Source organism: Pteronotus mesoamericanus, unplaced genomic scaffold, assembly GCF_021234165.1.
Source record: "Pteronotus mesoamericanus isolate MK-2021 breed Mesoamerican mustached bat unplaced genomic scaffold, CSHL_Meso_final contig_24, whole genome shotgun sequence".
Taxonomy (NCBI): Eukaryota; Metazoa; Chordata; class Mammalia; order Chiroptera; family Mormoopidae; genus Pteronotus; species Pteronotus mesoamericanus.
In genome coordinates this window covers 12,054,355-12,076,315 of record NW_026555100.1, presented here as the reverse complement: position 1 = coordinate 12,076,315, position 21,961 = coordinate 12,054,355, and the positions used below count along the sequence as shown (strand labels likewise).

Genomic DNA, 21,961 nt, shown 5'->3' with positions numbered 1-21,961 from the left:
CATAAAAACTATCCCTTTTATTTTCTAAAAACAAGTATTTATTAAACACAGTGTAAACACTAGAACTGAGCTTATCATACTCTCACAGGTTCAGGACTCCTGATGGCAAATGATTTTTAAAATCAAATTACATTGAAAAGAAATAATCTTAAGTAGTGTATAGAAAAAGTAAATACACTTATGTGAAAATAATTATAAATTTACTAGTATTTTCAGTCACTATGTTGACAAATCTCTGCTCTCTGGTATCAAACTTCTGTAATCTTAATTTTTTGTTTTTTGTTTTTCAGGTTTCTTGAGATGAATTTGGATACAATGAATACTCCAAAGAGGTACCTATTAATTTTATTCTTGTATTTTTAACATTAACTTTTAATAATCTAAGATTTCAAAATGTTGTAAAAATTGTACAAGGAATCCACATATTCCTGTCACTTGTCTTCCTTATATAACAACAGAGCAATTAACTAAACAAGGACATAAAATTGATATGATTTTATTAACTAACCTACAGAGTTTTATAAAATTTCACTGACTGTGTCATGAATGTCCTTTGCTGGACTGGGACCTAACCCAGCATCCCACATCGATTTAGTCATCGTGTCCCTGTGGTCTCTCCCAAACTATGGCAGCTCCACAGCCTTCCTCCATCTTTCATGACATTGACACTTTCGAATAATACTGCTCACAAATCAGTGTGGCTGATTTTTCCTCATGACTAAATTCAGGTAATGCCTCCTGTTGTCAGGTGGTAAGGACACAGCTCAGAATGTCACTCTGTGTTCTTACCACCTGACAACAGGAGGCACATGGCATCAATATGCATCAATATTAGTAATGCTGACTTTTATAATTTGGTTAAGACGATGTGCGCCAGCTTTCTCCACTATAAAGTTACTCTTTACCCTTCTAGTATTAATAAGCATATTGTAGGAAGATATTTTAAGACTATGCAAATGTCCTGCTTATCATATTTTTAGCTCACTAATTTTTAATACAGTGATGACTCTTGTTTGAAACAGTGATTACTGTACTGCTTGCCAAAGACACTTCTATTTCTGACATTATTTATTCAATTAAAATTGTACTTAAAGAAGAGTATTCTCTTCTCAAATTATTTATAACAGCTTCATGGGTAGTTCTTTTATTCATATAAGAATGAAGTCAGGAGTATTTTGTTGTTTACATTGTCTCAGATTGATCACTCTGAGTCCTTTCCAATTGCCTGTTGACACACCACCGTCATTTGTGAGCATTTCTTACTTCAGTTACCACAAGGTGTTCCACTGAGATGCATTTTGCACAGATCAAATATCCTGTTCTTCTCCATGACCAGCAGGGTCTTAATACAAATACATGGGTTATTTTTGTCTCAGTCAGTAGAACTCCACAACAAATTGTTTAATTGGAACAACTGGTGATGTTTCCTTAATGTATGACACTAGAAAATATGTCATCTATGACATGTCATCTTTCAAATTTTGCTTCCCTTCAGCTGCTGAAATTTATCTAACACATATTTTTTCTCTATATCTTTTCATCAAACAATTAACTATAATTCTAATGTTTTACTTCCTTTTTTTCCTCTATTTATTACAAATAAGTTTAACTATATGTTTATGATTTCAAACTACTTATTTTGGTCCTTTCCTTCCCAGCTTTACCCACACTTTTCTCTTGACCTGGAGGTTTTCCTTCTGTTGCTTTCAGCTCCAACCTTTGTCTTCTACTTTGTTCTCCAGAGTCTGTCTTGCAGAGTTTCTTGCAGTGAGACATTAAAACAATGAACGCTTTGAATATTTCAAAGTCATACCATTCAAGTAAGTTCTGATCATTGTTCTCCCCCCAAATACTAATTTTTTACTTCTTTTTTCATCTCCCTACAGCTTTATTTAGAATATATTTAAAGTTTCCAGGCTATCCCTTCATAATAACTCTTACTTTATAACATGTGTACTAATTATAAAAGTATCACACATTGATTTTCCAGGTATTTTTCATTCAAAGTTGTCAAAATGTTGAGTCATCTTCTAGCGAATTTAATCATGAAAGAGCTGTTTCTAAATTGCTTTTATTATTTCTGATTAACAGCTTAAAGAGGACATCTCTCTATAGACTTTGGGGCCTTGGCTCCTCTGAGGGCATTGATTAATTTGGCATCAGAGATCCTCTCTCTCAGTTTTTTTTTCTTTTACTTCTTTGTTTGATTTTTTGTTTGTTTTTAGCTCTACTGACTCTCCTAACCAAAAACAGCTCAATTACCTCCTATTCTTCTTAGTTGTATCTAAAATAGACCTTCTTTTCCTTTTTAGAGATAGGCAAATATACAGATAGATAGACAGATAACCTGGTCCCTAATGTCTCACTCAGTCTTTCTCGAGATGAATTTGCTTCCTTCCATCGAACAAATCAAGGGTCTTCAATTTTCATCACTTTTCTATGTTCTTGTTTGGATGGCAAGATCATTTTTGGACTGCAACTCATAATATTTATTCTTTACTGAACAAATGGCATCTAGAAGCTCTGAGTTTAAGTCTTTTTAATTTTCTTTCTAAATTTTATTTTCATAGAATTATGTCTAATTTTTCCTCCACATTAATCTAAGAAAATAACATCTTTCCATATAATAAAGATTCACATTTATTTTATCTGCTTATTAATTAGATTTACTATTTAGCATAATTAACCTACGGTCTAGATCTGTAAATTAAACAACCATAAGCTTAAGAAATAAACAGAATAAAATTCATAAAGTATGTGATTGAGAATAATTGCCTGTATCCTGGTGAGGGTATAATAAAAGGGGAGAATAAAAAACACCCAAACAAACCACTTTAGCCAGTTTTGCTTAATAAGCTTATACAATAATGTTCAGCTTACTTTAAGGTAAATTTTACCTGGAAATTAACAAAAAACTTTTCTGACAATATTGCATCCGAAACATCCATGGTTACTGTATAAGAAGCTACTGAATGGTCAGTTTATTTCTTGCTTGGCCTAGGACTGCTAAAGCCAGTTGCAGCTGCTGCACCCAAAGCCTGATTCTGTACACAGTCTTTGATTAAAATTAAATCAGTTTCTGTGCCCCTTCATAGAATTTTTTGCCAATCCCTCAATATTATGCAGTGGTAAGGGAAGGTATAAGAGTCAGCCTAATACTCATTTCTCCTAGCACTGCATTATAACTAATAAAGAATAGATTTAATGAACTATACCTGGAATGATATAAATTAGAGATCAATGTGCTAGTTTTACTAACTGGTCTGCTAAGAAACCAATAGCTTACTACTCCGAAAGAACAAGGCCATCTGATCCAAGCTAAATTGGAGAATGGAGCTTGGCTCAATAATCAAAGTGAGGGTTTCTTACTCTCTCCCGACATTTAGAACTTGACCATTAGTGAAAATAACTGAGTCTGCAGAGACATTATAGCTGATGACATTGAATATTATAGACCTACTTCATCAAATAATTGCAGGCAGGGGTTAGAGCATGAAGGAGGGAGAGATGAGCATACACTGTCGCCTTAATGCAGCAATCTGCAACCCGTAGAAACTGAAAGAAGGATGAGAAGATATATTTAGAGCTGTAACTTTCAATCTTTGGTGCATGGAGAATGATTGGCAAAGAATTTAATTTTGATACTCAAGTCACACTTCTGCCCAACTACATCAGAACTTGTGGGAGTAGAAATAGGATCACTGATTTTAAAATTACCAAAGTGAGTCCAATAAGCAGCTAAGATTGAGGACCTCTGACATAAAGCACATTTCCCAAACATGTTACATGGAACACTAGTTCTGAAATATGCAACTTGACAAAATTTAGGCATTCAAATAATTTTGGGGAAATTTCTCCTCTATACTCTCTTTTTAATTTAAAATGTAGCATTTTGAAATCCCATAGTTTCTTTTTTAAAACACCCATCCTACATTGTTAATTCAGCACAGAACTTGAGTTTAGTAAATCAAATCTCACTTTAAAGTGTTGTGGTCTAGCCCTGGCCATTGTGATTCATTTGGGTGCAGTGCCTTCTTGTAAACGAAAGGTTGTGGGTTCGACTCCTGGTCAGCAGGGCATGTGTCTAGGCTATGGGTTAGGTCCCGGTTGGGGATCATATGAGAAACGAATGATGTTTCTCTCTCCCATCGATTTTCTTCTCCCTCCCTCTGCCCCTCTTTTTGCCTGTCTCTAAAGTCAATAAGCATGTCCTCGGTTGAGGATTAAAAAATATATATGGTCTAGGGAAAATGGTTATAGATTAGATTATGCATGGACATTTGTAGGTGACATTAATCCCTTCTCTAAAGTAGGCTGGAGGGAAAACAAGATACATCATGTTATAAACAACCATGTGGTGAATAAGATTATGGACATGAAGTCCAGGGAAAAAGGTCTCAAAGAGTAGACATTGTGGGTATGATTAAAAAAGCAGAATAAGGAAGGGGTGCTAAGAGGAATCTTGCTCTTAACCTTGCTGTAAAGATAGCATGACTTTTTATGAAACAAGACTACATGGTGACATGTAAAGTGAGTTCATAAGTGGTTAAGTATTTTAGTCAAAGTCACAAAATTAATTTCCATTAAATTAAGAATCCAAAACTAACCAGGATATAAACAAATTTAAGTTTCCCCTAAAATTTTCAGGATTAAAACAAGAGTCTCATTTACTTAGATACATATTCCAGATATAAAAATTCCAAAAACACAGAATTGTAAGGTGCAATTATTATTCAATTGTTATATAATAAATATGGGAATGGTGTTTGCTCTATTTTTAAGTGTTGGCCATTACAGAGTTTTAGGGGCATAGAGTCAATGATTTGTAAAATAATACAGGATTCTGCTGTGCTTATTTTATGTGATGTGAAATGGCACTAGAACATTCAAAACAGGTTTTCCCAGCTTCATTGGTAGTGCTTTCATGCTACTCTGTATTTATATCCTGTTCCAGTGCTGAGGTCCAGGGAAGCAATTCAATGATTATATTTCTTGAAGTTTCAACACTAAAACCAAAATTGAACTGAACATATGGACTTGTGATTTATTCACTTGGCTTTTGCCAGTAAGATATTAAAGCTATTTCTTTGGTCATGAAATTTTATACCCCCCCCCAACAAACAAATTTACCAAGCTGAGAAATATACAGAATAACCTCAATAGTATAATTTTCATGGAATTTTCATCCAAGAATTGTCAATTAATAGCAATTCTTAAAGCTTTTTGTCCAAAGGTATTTTCAATAATGCAATCAGCACTCTCCTAACTGTTTTATTGGAGAGGGAGAGGCAGGGACAGGGAAGTTAGAATTTTCTGCTTATTCAAATATTGGATTTTCATCAAGTATTGAGTGCCCATTTTTAAAAACTTAAGGGAAAATAAAATACGTTGACATCATCTTAAACACTGTTTACTCTGGTATGTTGATGGCTAACTCACTTGTGTCAGCTGCTTGAGGGTTTCTCAAAGGCATCAATTTTTAGCACTCTCTGGAGACCAGGTGAGAATGACTGTGCCTGGTAGAGTGCCAGAGAAACCTTATTCTCAACAGAAGTAAGGGGAATATGAGTCCCATTTAACTTCTTCTACTATAAAGTGTAAATTATAGTATGAATTACATCACTGGATGATTTTGTAAATATGAATCAAGCTGTGTATTTAAAAATAATTTATAATCTATTATGTGCTATTCAAATGTAAGGTGTTTTGAAAGTATTACATGGATTTTTTAAAAATATTTCCTACTTGCTCGGGATCTTAACCTTTAAAAAACAAAAATATGTGACAAAGTTGTGTCACAGAGTTAATGTATCACTGTTCCAAAATGTGCTGGAGCACCCAGTAGTAATATAAGGGAAAGATACTTTTGTGAAACACAATAACAACAACAAAGGTAGACAGTAGCAGGCTCCTCTGACCCATGGTTAGGGCCAGGACCCCACCTCCACTCCAAGAATGTTTGCTATCTTTTTATTGACCTCTGGGGCTCATTGCAGTTTAATGTTACCAAATCTCATAAAGGGCATCAAAATATTTATCTATGGATAATTCTTTGAAAGTTTATTTGGGAGATTTTTATTTAAAAATCATAATTTGCTAAAATTCCAAAATAAGAGTAATTAAATACAAACGCCCTTCTGCAATTTTACATAGCAAACTTCATGTTTATAGTAACTTTGTAAATTTTTATTACAGGCAATATCAGAAGAATTTCTTCCTTTAAACTATTTTAAACAAAACTCTGTAGAATTTTGTAGCTGAATGTACTCTTTACATGTGACAGTTATTTCACATTCTATAAGAGTGTCATTTTATTAAAGTATGAAAATTCACAAAATGTGGTTTCAACCTCAACATTTCTACCACAGAACATTTCTTCTTAAGGGAAGATGGACAAAAAATGAAAATCGTTAAATATGTTTAAATTTTTCTAGGCATTAATTTTGATAGTGTATGTCAGAGTAATGGCCAAAGGAAATGTAGATGAGAGGTGTATGACATTTAGTACCCACGGCCACTTGAAGGATGGGAAACCCTCCCTTTAGCCACATGAAATACAGCAGTAGCCTCAAAAAGAGGCCAAGAACTATGGCATGGAACCACACCCTTCTCTTCTTCATGACCTGCAAACATTGGTGACAGAGAGGGAGGGTTTTACAGTCACTCGCATGAAATGCTGAGGCTGCTAAGAGCAAGGACAAAGCACTGGGAGGAAAAGATTCTTCAGAGTTAAGTACTGCCCAGTCTCATCTGGCCAGGGCTCTGCTTAGGGTCTGTGTTTTATGATGATCAGTTCTTATCCTACTCAAGAGAGAGCATGGATATGGATATAAGGATGATGGTAATAGTTGACAAGGCTTGGTGACTTAGTTTTTATCCTGTCACATTAACTATTTTTCTTAAGCCATTGGTCAATTTTTATTTTTGGAATAGTTTTGCATTACAGGAAAGTTGCAAGAGTACTTCAGAGAGTTCAAATACCTGAACTTAGTTATCCCTTTTGTTAATATTGGAACAGCGCATTTGTCACACCAATAAACCAGTATTCATACATTGTTATTATCTGAAGTCCATGCTTCATTGAGATGCCCTTAGTGTTTACCTAATGTCCTTGTGTGTTATGTCATTTGGGAAAGGAATGCACAGAGCTAAAGTATAATTTGCTTTACATTATATCAAAAGTATGTAATATCAATGTAAATCATCACTCATGATGTTAACTTTGTTTACTTCATTGAGGTAGTGTTTGTCAGATTTCTCTACTGTAAAGTTACGTATTTTTTTCTTCTTTCCAAACTTTATTCATTAGAAAGAGGTCCCTATGAGCAATCCACACTTCATGAATTGGAGTAATACACCATCTACTCAAAGGGAAGAATCTATGTAAGTTGTTTGGATTTTTTTTGTATAACAGAGTTGTCTATTCTTATTTACTTATTCAATCATTTATTTATATTAATATGGGGTCATAGAATTTTATTTTGTACTTTGTGTTATAATGTAACACCATCTTACTGATTTTTTCTTTTTTTGCTCAAATTCTTCCACTTTGAGTCATTGGGGGCTCTTTCAGTTGGCTCCTGTGCTCCTTTGACACATCATCATTTTGTGGTTTTGGCCACATTCTTACTTTTTGAAATTACAAGATAACCCATGCTCATTTTGTATATTCTCTAATCCAGTCCTTAAATCAGCCATTTTTTTATGAAGCTTTGATTCATTTTATTGTAGAATGGTATTAAAAAATGAGCTATGGGTGAAGGGTGTGTTTGTTGCCACTAGTGTGTCATTGCTTCCAAATTCCGAGCAGACAAAATTAGGAAAATGTATGAGTGCATATTAGCCCATGTACACATATCTATAATATTTCCATATATATATATCCAGTTATCCAGTTATTCACACTGATGTCTCTAGCTCTAATCTATTACTACATGGTTTATTCTTGCCTTCACCCTTGCTTATCTGTAACATCCCACTTCAACAGTGAAAAACCTAGTTCTTGTTATCCATCCATTTAATTAAATGGCCAATCCTAGAATCCATGACGATTTCAAAGCTCCTTACCTGTGTCATCATTGTTGGGGCAAGGTAAGGAGATTTCATCAACTATGACACCGTTATTTTGTCTTTAGTCTTACAGTTTCCACTTATTTGTAAAGTTAGGGAGATCAGTGCCTTTTCCTCCAATTCATTTCAGTGAGATAATGTCTTACATTTGTAGAACCATTATATTTCTTTACGACAGTCTGCATTTCATCTTGGGGTCTCTAAATCTCCTAATTTATGTTTTCCTATTTAGTATATGTTAAGGCTTGCTCTTTTTACTGTAAATTCTATGTACTTTGACAAATTTATATTGTCATGTATCCACCACTACAGTAACGTACACAATAATTTTTGCAACTTTAAAAATCCCCTGTGCTTTCCCAATTCAACCCTCCCAATCCCAACTCCCAATCCCTGGCAACCACAGACCTGTTTCTCTGCTATATGAGGGGACACACATACAAAAAAGTGGGGTTTATTTATTTAAAAAATGTGTATTTATTCTTATCTGTTCAAAGTTCAGTCACCTTCAGGGTAGTCTCCATTTGATGCAATACACCCAGAGCCATTTTTTCCACTGCTCAAAACAGTTTTCGAACTCATTGATTTTGATGCTGTTTAGTGCTTCTGCTGTTTTTTGTTTCACCTCTTTCACAGGCAAAACGTTTCCTTTTGAGGACTTTTTTCATCCAGGGAAACAAACAAAAAAGGCCCTGGGGGATGAGATTGGGTGAACAGGGAGGGTGGGGCATGGGAGACAAGCCATTTTTGGTCAGAGACTGCTGAACACTCAGCACAGTGTGGGCAAATGTACTGGTAAATCACCCATCATAAAATGGGCAAATGCATTGAAAGAGTCTTCAGAAAAATTCCCTGACACCCTATGCAACCTCTCACGACAACGCCAGCTGGTACGCTGATACAGATGGGTTCCTAGAACACTCACCTAGCAGAGGGAGCCTGTGCTACATGGGGCCTACACTTCAAAAGATAATTTCATTTTTTTCATGTCATAGAAGTGGCATCCTACTATATATAGTATTTTCAGATTGGCTTCTTTCACTTGAAAATATGCATTGAAGACTCATCAATATTGTGTGAATTAAAAGTTCATTCCTTTTTATCACTAAATAATATTCTACTTTGTGGAGGTTCCATTGTTTGTTTATTCACTGAAGTATTTAAGTGCATAATGGTGCTGCTGCCCTGGAATCTGGCGGAACACAGTCTGCACTGCACTCTGAGCGGCTGCAGTGACTGCCTGCAAGCTGGTGCTGATCAGGCACTGCGAGAGCACATGGAAGCTGGAGAACCACTTTTACAGCTGGTACATTGCCAACCTGAGCCCGGTGGAGCATGAGAAGGTGAAATACGGCAAGCAGGTGTTGCACGATGTTGGCTATAAGTTTGATATCAGCTTCAGCTCAGTGCGGAGGAGAGTAACTTAGACTCTCTGGAGAGTGCTAGGTATCATCAACCAAATGTGGCTGCCAGGAGTGAGGACTTGGTGCCTCAGTGAGCTACACTATGGGGTTATGACTGGTCTTAATAAAGTGAAAACTGCTGTCAAGCATGGCCAAGCCCTAGTAAAGATCTGGAGGCACTCCTATGATGTCACATCACCTCTACTGGCACCTGACCAATCCTTCTACAGCAACATCACTAAGGATCACAGGTATGCAGATATCACTGAAGATCAGCTACCTTCCTACACAGAGCTCAGCCCTTTTGGAATGGAGAAATAGTTCCCCAGGACAAGGAGAGGAAATGGGTACTGACTGCAGCTGAGAGCACAGCCTTGTGAGCATCACCAAGCATCTAGAGGGTCTCTCTGAAGAGGCTTTCATGGAGCTGAACCCAAACTTGACAACAGGTATCCTCATTGTCTGTGAATTGCCAAGAACTTGAAGCCCTTCAAGCCTATGCAGTTCCTGGGGGATAAAGAGACCTACATAAAGCCATGGAGTGTGTGGCTGCCCAGGGCAAGGCCAAGAAGCAAAGGCAAGCAGGCAGACTAGTTTCCCAAGGACACCCTCCCTGTCCCTCACATTCGTCTGCCTCTCTCCTCCCCACAGGCCACAGGATCCACATCTGTAGGCCTCTTAGGATATAGCAGCAGATAGTGACCAGTGGCTCCCAATTTTATTTTAGCCATTTTGCCTCTTACAACCACTCCATCATGCAATCTCTTCAGAATGGCATCTCTGGGGCATGGGCTCTCAGTCCAAGCCAAGTGAATGCTTTTACCCAAGAAAGCAAAGACTCATCCAAGAGCTGAGATGTAGTAACTCAGGTTTTTGCTAGTGCTTCACTACTATGTCCTTGCTTGAGTAGGGAAATAGGAAAGAGGCTTGCTAAAGTATGACCAATGAGGAGAGGAAAGAGAACCTATTTGTGTTCCCAGGAGCCAGTCCTATGCTATTCTGTAGTCAGGCCACTGACTGGGGGACTCTAGCCGGTATAGCAGAAGATGAATGCATGGTGATTCAAAAAACATCTTCTCCCTAACCCTAGAAATGCTGGCTCCAGAAGAATGGAATCAACCCTGAATGTTTATATATTGCATTTATAACATATAACAAAACAAAAACCTTTCTGGGATTTCTAGTGGTGGGTGAAGTATTCTCACCCATGGTCATTACAAAACAAGCTATTCTTCCCACCAAGATGAAATAAACTCCTTAACTTATAAGGTGTAGGAGTTCATCCTGCTGTGTGCTTTAGACTTCTCCCTTGCCTTATTGTTTTATAGCATTGAAATCTTGATCACATCCAAGTGTATCTTTCACTGTGTCCGATTTCTGAATCATGTTCCAGTTGTACGACCTTGCCACTTGGCTCAGTACGCAATTTAAGCATGACTACTAAATCATTTTCCCAGATCAGTATAATAAAGGAGTCATGTGCAAGGTAAAAAAAAATGATATGATTGTTGCTTCCATGGTTTGGCAAGCATGAACAAAGCTCCTATGAGTATTTATGTGCAGGTTTTTGTGTGGACATAAGTTTTCTATTCAGACGAATAAATGCCTAGAAGTAAAGTGCTTAATCATAAGGTGAAACTGCTTATTTTTTGTAAGAAATTGCCAAAATGTTGTTCATTTCCACTAATAATTAATAAGAATTCTGGTAGCTCTGTGTATTGTCAAACTTTTAGATTTTAAGATTATAATAGATTTGTAGTTGTATTCATAGTTTTAATGTGTATATTCATAACAAGAAATGTTGCATATCTTCTCATTTGATCATTTCCCCATCTATATATCTTAAGGGTTAGGTGTCTATTCAGAGTTTCTGCTCATGTATTTACTGAGGTTGTTTGCTTTCTTATAGTTTAATGTTAAGAACTCTTTTTATATTCTGGATACAAATATTCAAATATATGTTTTGCAGACACTTTAAGTTGGCAGCTTGTATATTCATTCTCTTAATGATTGCTTTTAAAACAAAGTCTTTGTATAAAAAATAAGTTTAAAATTTAAATTTAAACTTACCATTTTCTTCATGGATTATGCTTTAGGTTTTGTACCAGTAACTCATCTTCAAACCCCAGTATATACATATTTTCTTCTATGTTCTCTTCTAAGACTTTAATAGTTTTGCATTTACATTTGGGTCTCTGATCCATTTTGAGTCGAGTTTTGTGTAACATATGAGGTCACTGTTCAGGTTCATTGTTTTGCATATGGGAAAGTCCAGTTATTGAAAAGATCCTTTCTCTGTTGAATTACAGTTGTGCCATTATCAATAAGTAGTTGACTATACTTCTGAATGTATTTTGGCCTCTCCATTGTGTTTCATTGATCTTCTTTTCTTCTTTTGGCCAAAAAAAAAAAAGTGCTGTCTTGATAACAGTGTCTTTAAGACAATTTTTTATTCTTGTGTGTACTGTTACAGTTGTCCCAATTTTTCCCTCTTTGCCCTCCTTCATCCCTCCCATACTCTGGCTCCCACAGTCTATCCTCACACCTTTGTCCATGTGCATGGGTCATTCATACATGTTCTTTAACTACTCCCTTTCCCCTCTTTCCCCCATTTCAGCCCTCCCCCTTTTCCTCTGGCAGCTGTCAGTCTGTTCCCTGTTTCCATGTCTCTGGTCCTGTTTTGCTCATTAGTTTATTTTGTTCATTAGATTCCTCGTATAAGTGAGATCATATGGTGTTTGTCTTTTACCAACTAGCTTATTTCATTTAGCACAGTAGTCACAAGTTCCATCCATGCTGTCACAAAGGTTAGGAATTCCTTCTTCTTTCTTTCTACTGTACAGTATTCCATTATGTAGATGTACCACAGTTTTTTAACCCATCCATCTACTGATGGGTACTTAAGTTGTTTCCAGCACTTGGCTATTGTAAATAATGGTGCTTTGAACATCGGGGTGCATAAGTTCTTTTGAATTGGTGTTTTAGGATTCCTAGGGTATATTCCCAGCAGTGGAATCACTGGGTCAAAAAGCAGTTCCATTTTTAATTTTTTGAGGAAATTCCATACTGTTTTCCACAGTGGCTACACCAGTCTGCACTCCCACTAGCAGTGCTCTAGGGTTCCCTTTTCTCCACAGCCTTGCCAGCACTTGTTTGTTGATTTATTAATGATGGCTATTCTGACAGGTGTGAGGTGACATCTCATGGTGGTTTTCATTTGCATCTCTCTAATGGCTAGTGATGTTGAGCATTTTTTCATGTCTGTGGGCCATCTGTATGTCCTCCTTGGATAAGTGTCTATTCAGGTCCTCCGCCCATTTTTTAATTAGATTTTTTGTCTTGCTGGTGTTGAGTTGTATGAATTCTTTATATATTTTGGAGATTAAACCCTTGTCTGATGTATCATTGACAAATATTTCCCCCATATAGTTGGTTCCCTTTTCATTTTGATGATGTTTTCTTTAGCCATGAAGAAACTTTTTAATTTGACGAAGTCCTATTTGTTTATTTTTTCCTTGCCTTAGGGGATATATTATCAAAAATGTTGCTATGTGAAATATCTGAAATGTTACTGCCTATATTTTCCTCTAGGACTTTTATGGCATCACAACATATTTAAGTCATCAAGTTTTAAGAATAAGAGTGATGACTTCCAAGTTCTTTACATGTTGGAGCTGAAACCAAAAGCTTCATTACATTAATTTTTGCACATATCCACCTTGACATTATTTAACACATGTCCACATGTAATTGTATTCTACATTCTACTGCCCTCTTCTATTTTTTAGGATCTTAATTTATAATGATATTTCATATGACCTTAAATCATCCTTGTATCTGAGACAGTAAGGTAGAACTAATTAATATAACCTTGTTTTTCTAGAACAAATAAAGACACAGATAAAGCAGCTGATTTATCTGGGTTTCTATAGCCAGAAAGTTGTAGAAATAAGTCACCCCCATGAAGACTGAAATCCCATCTTTTCAGATGTGTGAGAAAAATAATTTATTACCAAAATCTTCCAAACTCATTATGTTATGCCAAATGAATTCTAATTTATTTTTTTGTTCTAATAACAGCTTTATTGAGTTATAATTTACATTTGCCCATACAATTTGCTCACATAAAGTATACAATCCAATGGTTATTAGAGTTGTGCAACTATCACCACATCAATTTTTGAAAAATTGTGTCACCCACAAAAGAAATCTAGCTCCAATTAACAGGATCTTTTTTTCTTTCTATTTTTTATTGTTGTTAAAATGTGGTCGTGTACATTTTCCTGACACTACTTTCTCCAGCCCCACCCACCCGCACCTCCCACCCTCAATCCTACCCACCTTTGGCTTTGTCCATGGGTCCTTTATACACGTTCCTTGACAAAAAACAAAACAAAACAAACAAAACAAAACAAAAACTGAAGTAAAAATTCTCAGGCTTTACAAAGAAGTAGTACCATTACTTTACAGTTACAACCCACACAGGATCATTTGGCTTTTTACTGTTTATTCCATGGCTATTGCACCAAGTTAAACATAATTGGGTAGGTTAAATTTTTAGGGCGTTAGCAGAGATAATAACCATTGGTTTATATTGGAAAAAATCCATTTATTTAAAATGTTTACTCTTTCCTGATTCTAAATTGCTGTCAATTATTTTCTGGTGTCTAGATATAGATTGCTAGTTGGAATATTGCTGGCTGAAATAATTATAATTCCATGACATTCATAATTTCAAGCCCCCAAGAACCTAGAAACTATAGATTTTGTATGGAATTGGGGATTAAGGAACTTTGTGTATGGCCCTAATTCATCATGGCATTGCTTTGACCCAACTGTAGGAGTTCTGTTCAATTAGCACTTTACCCAGAATTGTAAAAACCCTTCTACACTTTGAAATAAATGGCAACATTTGAAGTATTTTTGTTCTAGTTCACTATATATATCAGTTCATCAGTGTAATATAACTTCTAAGCTTATGAAAGTGCCACACTTTAAATACCTTATATCAGAATATAAAATTCAAGGTGTAAGGTCCAGATCCGGTATCCCAGTGCCCCATTTTGACACATAGTTTATACTTAAAAAATTTTTATATATATTATTTTGCATAGTAGACATCAATTTTAGCAAGAAGTTGATGAATAGTTTTTAAAAACCAGTAAGAAGAATCTGTGTTTTATGGAAGACTCCATGTAAACTCTGGTTCTAGTCTTCTAGATATTTAGTCTCAGGTTGGAATATAAGAATTGTAATTGGATAAAAAGAAAACTGTATAAAAAATAAAACACTGAACCAGACATGCAAAAAAATGTTGGAGACTAGAGCACTATAACATATAACAATGCTGTTTAAATTCAGGGTAGATGTAGGGTGAAGTTTAGAAAGAGGTAAATTTTACCCGGGGGTTCATTAATAGTATATAAAAATAAATAAATATATTATAGAAGTCATTTTTTAAGCTTTCTTGTCTTCTGTCCTTTCCTATTGAATTTCTCCCTTGATCATCAAGGGTTTAGAGATCATTGTTGTCACAGAAGGAAGACCAACAGGAAGAATCAATATTTAGCATTACATTTTAAAAGTGAGCTCCAATTCCTCATTTTAGAGACTAAGATAGTGAAACCTATAGTTTACTGTTATTATTGTTCCTGTGTTTGTGTTTTGTTGTTGTATGTATCAAAATGCTAAACACCAAAGGAAAAATGTTTATTAGTAAACAAAGAATTGACTGAGTAGATACAGAGAGATGAGGAACAACACTCAGGAAAATATTATGAAAGTACCAGCTAATGCTAGGTTCACCTCCTCAGGCATTCCCCAATTCAGAGGTGGAGAGGAAATAAACTAAAGAAATTAAGGAAATATGCAAATAGTCATATCAAACTTTCTTTGGGAAAGAGAAAGAGAGCAGGAGTCAAACAAAGGCTTTCCTCATTAGCACAGTTGGCCAATCGGCAATGCAACCAATCTCTTCTTTTGGGTCTTCTCTCTGCACTTCTGTTAGCCCTGGGCCAAACAGACTGGGCTGCCATGCATTAACTGTGAAGACAGATGAAGCAATTAAGTATCAGCTGCTCTCCTAGAGAACAACCCGTCACCAAATAAAGGATATGATGTTTTAGGTACAATACACCTAAGAAGTGCCATCTCCCTGATGGCAAATCATAAACAAGTGGCACTCATTATTCATTACCTTTGAGGAGTCACCAAAAACATCATAACATTTCAATTGAGATTCAGCTGAGAATAAATATCCATTTTATTATCTCCTTAAGCATTAGTGGTTGAGAAAAGAGAGGAGAATTTAACTGTCTGCTATTTTCTGTTTATAGCCTTTGACAGAAGTGGAACCCCAACTTACACAATGACACAGAGGGGCACTAAAGTTATATTAGGAATGCTTGCATCCTATTATTCAGGCTCCATCTTGAACAGATGTCTCAGCATCTTCCAAGGGGATTCGGAGCGTTACAGAGCCGGGCAGCAGGGCAGCAGCCCAGGTAAAGACAGATGTGTGAGAAGTCAAAGTCACAGAAAGATCTGTGAAAAACCTAAGTCAACCCAAGTGTTATTCTTAATTACCCATTGTGCTGGCTAAAGACATATTTTTATCATTGGGATTGTTCTAGAAAGTCACAGAAAATTTACACCGTTTACAAGAAACTTATATTATGTAACAGTCTAGACTACAGGGTGAATAACAGATTACTTTGCCCGAGTCTAACAAATCCAGTGATTGGACAAAGCGGTGGTAGTGGCATGGAGGGTAGATTGAAGAAAATCCAGCAATAATTTTTTTTTAAATCACCACACCCCAGTAACCACTTTATGTTCATTATAGGGGGGAAAAAAAGAACCTAGGCATACAGCCAGCCTCCTTACCCTGAGGAATTATGCTCAATTCTGGGCCTTTAATATAAGCAGATTGGCTGATTAAATTTGGAAAAAGCTGGAGCTCAGCTTAAAACATTTGGAGTTCACCTTTGAGGAAGGTCTTTAAAAAATTATAATCCTGAACATTTACTCTGTGCTATTGCTATTGAGGCTCGTTGGCTCTGCGGGCTCTACTTTAACCTTTATTATTTGGGATCATTACTCTGATTAAGTTTAAAACCTTTTATTTACATACTGAAGATTGAAAATGGTAAACACTTCTATTGTGATTGTTATTATTAAATGACTCTATTTACACAAAACTGCTTAGCACAGTAACTCAGTCAGGAGAAGATAAATAACCATATGATTTCACTTATATGTGGAATCTAATGAACAAAATAAACTAACAAAATAGAAACAGAATCATAGATACTGAGAACAGACCGCTAGCTGTTCCGCAGAGGGAAGGGTGGTGGGTGAGAAAGGTAAAACGATTAAGTAATAAAGCAAACAAACAAACACACAAAAAAACAACCTCGTAGACAAGAGTATGGTGATTACCAGAGGGAAAGAGGAGTAGGAGGAGGTAGATAAAGGTGAAGGGAGAGTAAATATTGATGGAAGGTAACTTGACTTGGGGTGGTGAACACATATTGCAATAGACAGATGATGTGTTATTTAATTGTACCCCTAAAACCTATATAGTTTTATTAACCAATCTCATCCCAATAAGTTCAATTAAAAAAAACTGCTTAGCACATTCACATGGACATAAAAATGCTATTGTCATTATTATTACTAATTATTATAAAAATTCTATGCCTCTACAAAATATGACTTATGAACAGCCAGGAATATTTTTTTTATGTCAATCAGAGTCCTACCTAAGGATAGCCAGTCCTTTCTGAATGTTGTATTATCCTTGTGAATATTTTTAAAATAAATATGCTAATTCTATTTTTTGTAAAGGTTATGATTCTGTGGTCTTTCCAATACACTGAGAAATTTATAATGTAATATCACAATTGTAGTCTGTGGCTTAGTAAAACCTCTAAGATTATCTAAGGTATCACTGAGTGATTAGTAGAAGCAGTAGTAGTAGTAATTGTAATAGCCGTATTAATAGAGCTTTTCTATTTGTGCCCAGAACAGGAAAAATAAATGCCTCTTCCATGTAAGCCATAAAATAGAAAAGAATAGAAAAGAAAATACCTCCCAAGTCAGCAGAGTGAACTGAAGAGGAATATGATCAGAAACAGAGTTTTGAGGGCTACTCCTTTTAATGCATGCCCCCCATGTACTATCAAAATCAATTTTTTTTCAGTGATAAATCTCAGAAGCAAACTTGTAAAAGATGCCACCTATATACCCCATGTATAAAGTGAAACCTAGCAAAACCTTCAGGGTGTCCTGACCTTTTGCCCCTCTTCTGTCTCAAATGATCATGTATGCTCTCTCCACAAAGACAAAGATAATGGTGAGAAGAGATGCAAAAAGAGTTCTCAGGATAAAGAAGATTGCCGCCCCAAAAAGGTAATTAGTCATGTGAAGCTAGCATCATGCAGCAAAGAAAACACTGTTTAGAAGATCTGAATGGTAGCTGGGAAAATTTATTCACTTCACATTAATGCTGTTATTATTTTCGTTAACATTTCTGATTTTTAATAGATGCAAAATATGCATTTTCTACTCTAATGTGTTTAATACTGCATATTCATCTTGCATAACTGAAACTTTATACCCTTTGAACAACTCCCGTATTTCCCCAGTCCCTGATGATCACCATCATACTCTCTGATTCTATGAGTTTGACTATTTTAGATACCTTATATAAGTGGAATCATGAAGTATTTGCCCTTCTGTAACTGACTCATTTTACTTAGCACAGTGTCCTCCAGTTTCATCCATGTTGTTCTGTATAGAAGATTTCCTCTTTTTTTAAGGTCAAATAATACTCTATCTTTCTATATACCACCCTAATCCATTGAACTGAATAGACATTTAGGTTGTTTTCATGGCTTGGTTATTATACAGATATCTTTTTGAGATCATGATTTCAATTATTTTGTATATATACCCAGAAATGAGGTTGCTAGATCATATGGTAGTTCTATTCTCAATTTTCTGAGGAACTTTGACACTGTTTTCCATAATGCCTGAATCATTTTATAATCTCACTGACAATGTACAACAAGGGTCTAATTTCTCCACATCCTTGCCAACACATTTTAAAAAAATAATAAGCCATCTTAACATGTGTGAGGGGTATATCATGTGGTTTCGATTTGCATGTCTCTGGTAATTTGTTACACTGAACATCTTTAATACACCTCTTGGCTATCCACATGTCTCCTTTGGAGAAATGCCCGTTCAAGTTTTTTGCCCATTTTAATTTTTTAAAAATTTAATCACTTTTTACTACTTTTATTGAATAAAATTGTTGTATAATATTGTGTACATTGACAGTGTACAGCCTGTTACTTTAATATATTTCTATATTATAGCACAATTGCTGATGTAGGGATATTTATCACATTACATGATTATAGTACAATATTATTGTCTATTTTTATTATACTGTACACTAGATCTCTATGTCTTGTTTACTACTCATCAAAAGTTGTACTATTAAATAAATACCATCACTGTACACTTCCCTTATCCCTTGGTAGCAACTATGTACTCTCTGTATTTCACAGGTTTAACTTTTTAGATTCCATATGTAAGTGATACTATATAGCACTTTCTCTCTCTGACATCTCATTTAGCATAATGGGTTCAAAGGTCAATCTATGTTGTCACAAATGGGAGGATATCTTCTTTTCTCATGATTGAGTAGTAGTTTATTGTGTATATATACCAGATCTTTTTTATCCATTCATCCATTGATGGGTGTTTGGGTTGTTTCCATATCTTGGCTATTGTGAATAATGCTACAATAAACATGGGAGTGAAAATATCTTGCAGAAATCCTGTTTTTATTTACTTTGGGTATACACCCACAAGTAAAATTGCTGGATCACATAGTTGATACATTTTTAATTTTTGATAACTCCAGACTGTTTTCTGTAGTGATTGGACCAATTTATATTCCTATCAACAATGTAAAAAGGGTTTCCTTTTCAACACATGCTCAACACCATCTACCATCTCTTGTATTCTTGATGACAGCCATTCCAATGAGTATAAGGTGCTATCTCATTATGGTTTCGATTTTCATTTCCGTGATGATTAGTGATATTGAGCATCCTTTCATGTATCTGTTAGTGACCCAGAGGTGTCCAGTCCACGGCCCGGGGCTGCATGTGGCCCTACACAGAATAAATTTACTTAAAACCTTTGTTTGTGCTAATCAGTTTTCATTAGTGTTTGTATATTTAATGTGTGGCCCAAGACAACTCTTCTTCTTCCAGTGTGGCCCAGAGACACCAGAATGTTGGACACCCCTGCAAATCATTTCATGTCCTCTTTACAGTAATGTGAAGTTCTTCAGCCCATTTTTAAATCAGATTACTTGTTTTTTTGTTACTGAATTGAAGTCTTCATATTTTTTGCCTATTTTTAATTGGGTTATTTGTTTATTTGCTATTGAGTTGTATGAGCTTCTTATACGTTTTATATATGATGCTTTTTTTCAAGTATATTTTATTGATTATGTTATTACAGTTGTCCTATTTTTTCTCCCCTTGAAACCCCCCAGCCCTGCAACCCCTCCTTCCAACATTCCTTCCCCCTATTAGTTCATGTCCATGAGTTGTACATATAAGTTTTTTGGCTTCTCCATTTCCTATACTATTCTTAACCTCCCCTTGTCTATTTCATGCCTACCCATTATGCTTCTTATTCCCTATGTTTTTTTCCCCCAATCCCCTATCAACTGATAACCCTCCATGTGATCTCCATCTCTAGTTCTGCTCCTGTTCTAGTTGCTTAGTTTTTTTTTTGTTTGTTTTTTACGTTCATTGTTGACAGCTGTGAGTGTGTTGTCATTTTACTGCTCATACATTTGACCTTCTTCTTTTTCTTAGATAAGTCCCTTTAACATTTCATGTAATAAGGTCTTAGTAATGATGAACTCCTTTAACTTTACCTTTTCTGGGAAGCACTTTATCTGCCCTTCTATTCTAAATGATAGCTTTGCTGGATAGAGTAATCTTGGATGTAGGTCCCTGCCTTTCATGATTTTGAATGTTTCTTTCCAGCCATTTCTTGCCTTTCACGTTTATTATGGGAACTCCTTTGTAGATAACTCTCTCCTTTCTCTTGCTGCTTTTAAGATTTTTTCCTTATCTTCACTCTTGGATAATTTAATTATGATGTGTCCAGGTGTGTTCCAACTTCTTTGGGATTCTCTGAGCTTTCTGGACTTGCATGTCTATTTCCTTTACCAGATTGGGGAATTTTTCCCTAATTATTTTTTCAGATAAGTTTTCAATTTCTTGCTCCTTCTCTTCTCCTTCTGGCACCCCTGTGATTTGGATGTTGGAATGTTTAAAGTTGTCCCAGAGTTTCCTAAGACCCATCCTCATTTTCTTGAATTCTTGTTTCTTCACTCTGTTCTAGTTGCATGTTTTTTCTTCCTTTTATTCCAAATCATTGATTTGATCCCTGGTTTCCTTCCCTTCACTGTTGGTTCCCTATATATTTTTCTTTATTTCACTTGGTAAAGCCTTCATTTCCTCCTCTGTTTTGTGACTGTATTCAATCATTTCTGTGGGCATCCTGATTACCAGTGTTTTGAACTCTGCATTTAACATGTTGTCTATCTCCTCATTGCTTAGTTCTTTTTCTGGAGTTTTTATTTATACTTTCATTGGGCCATATTTCTTTGTCTCATTGCACCTCTTACATTATGAGGGGCAGAACCTTAGGTATTAACTAGGGAAGGGCAACCCACTTCCCTTAGTTGTGGCGCTGTATGGCGGGGAGGGTTTAGAGAGGGAAAAATGCCACTTGCTCAGCTCTCGCCCCTCTTTCAGTCATTTCCCTCAATTCCCACAAGTGAATTGTAGACTTTCAGGTGCTGCTTCCCAGGTGGGTGGGCTTGTGTACATTCTAGGACCCCATGGGTGCCTCCATCGGGTGCTCCTGTGAGACTGGGAGTTTCTCCCATGGCTGCAACACCCACAAGTTTTTACAGCCAGAGGTTTTGAGGCTACAGTTTCCTAACATCCTGCACTGGAAACCTGGGTTGTAAGGTCTGCCTTGCTCCCCTGTTGTTCCTCTCAGCTAATCCACACACAAATGTGGGATATGGTGGTTCACCAGCTGCTGCCTTGTCGTATCCTCTCCACAGCAGTTTCCTATCTCCGCCCCTCCTACTAGTCTGGGTGAATGTTTCTTTAACTTCTTGGTTGCCAGGCTTCTATACAGTTTGATTTTCTGGCAATTTTAGTTGTTTACTGTTTTTAAATTGGTTGTTATCCTTCTTTTGGTTGTGTGTGGAAGAAAAGCATATCTACCTATACCTCCATCTTGACCCAAACTTCTAGATATGAAGCTTTTATCAAATATATGGCTTGTAAATATTTTCTCTAGTTCCGCAGATGTTTTTAAATTTTTTTTATTGTTTCTTTTGCTGTGCAGAAGCTTTTAGTTTGATGTAGTCC

The 21,961-nt window shown here is 35.9% G+C and overlaps 1 pseudogene; it reads left to right on the top strand.

Moving 5' to 3' along the window:
• Positions 1–8,932: 8,932 nt before the first annotated feature.
• Positions 8,933–21,961, top strand: part of LOC129069729 (phosphoglycerate mutase 1-like) — a 32,332-nt pseudogene continuing 19,303 nt past the window's right edge.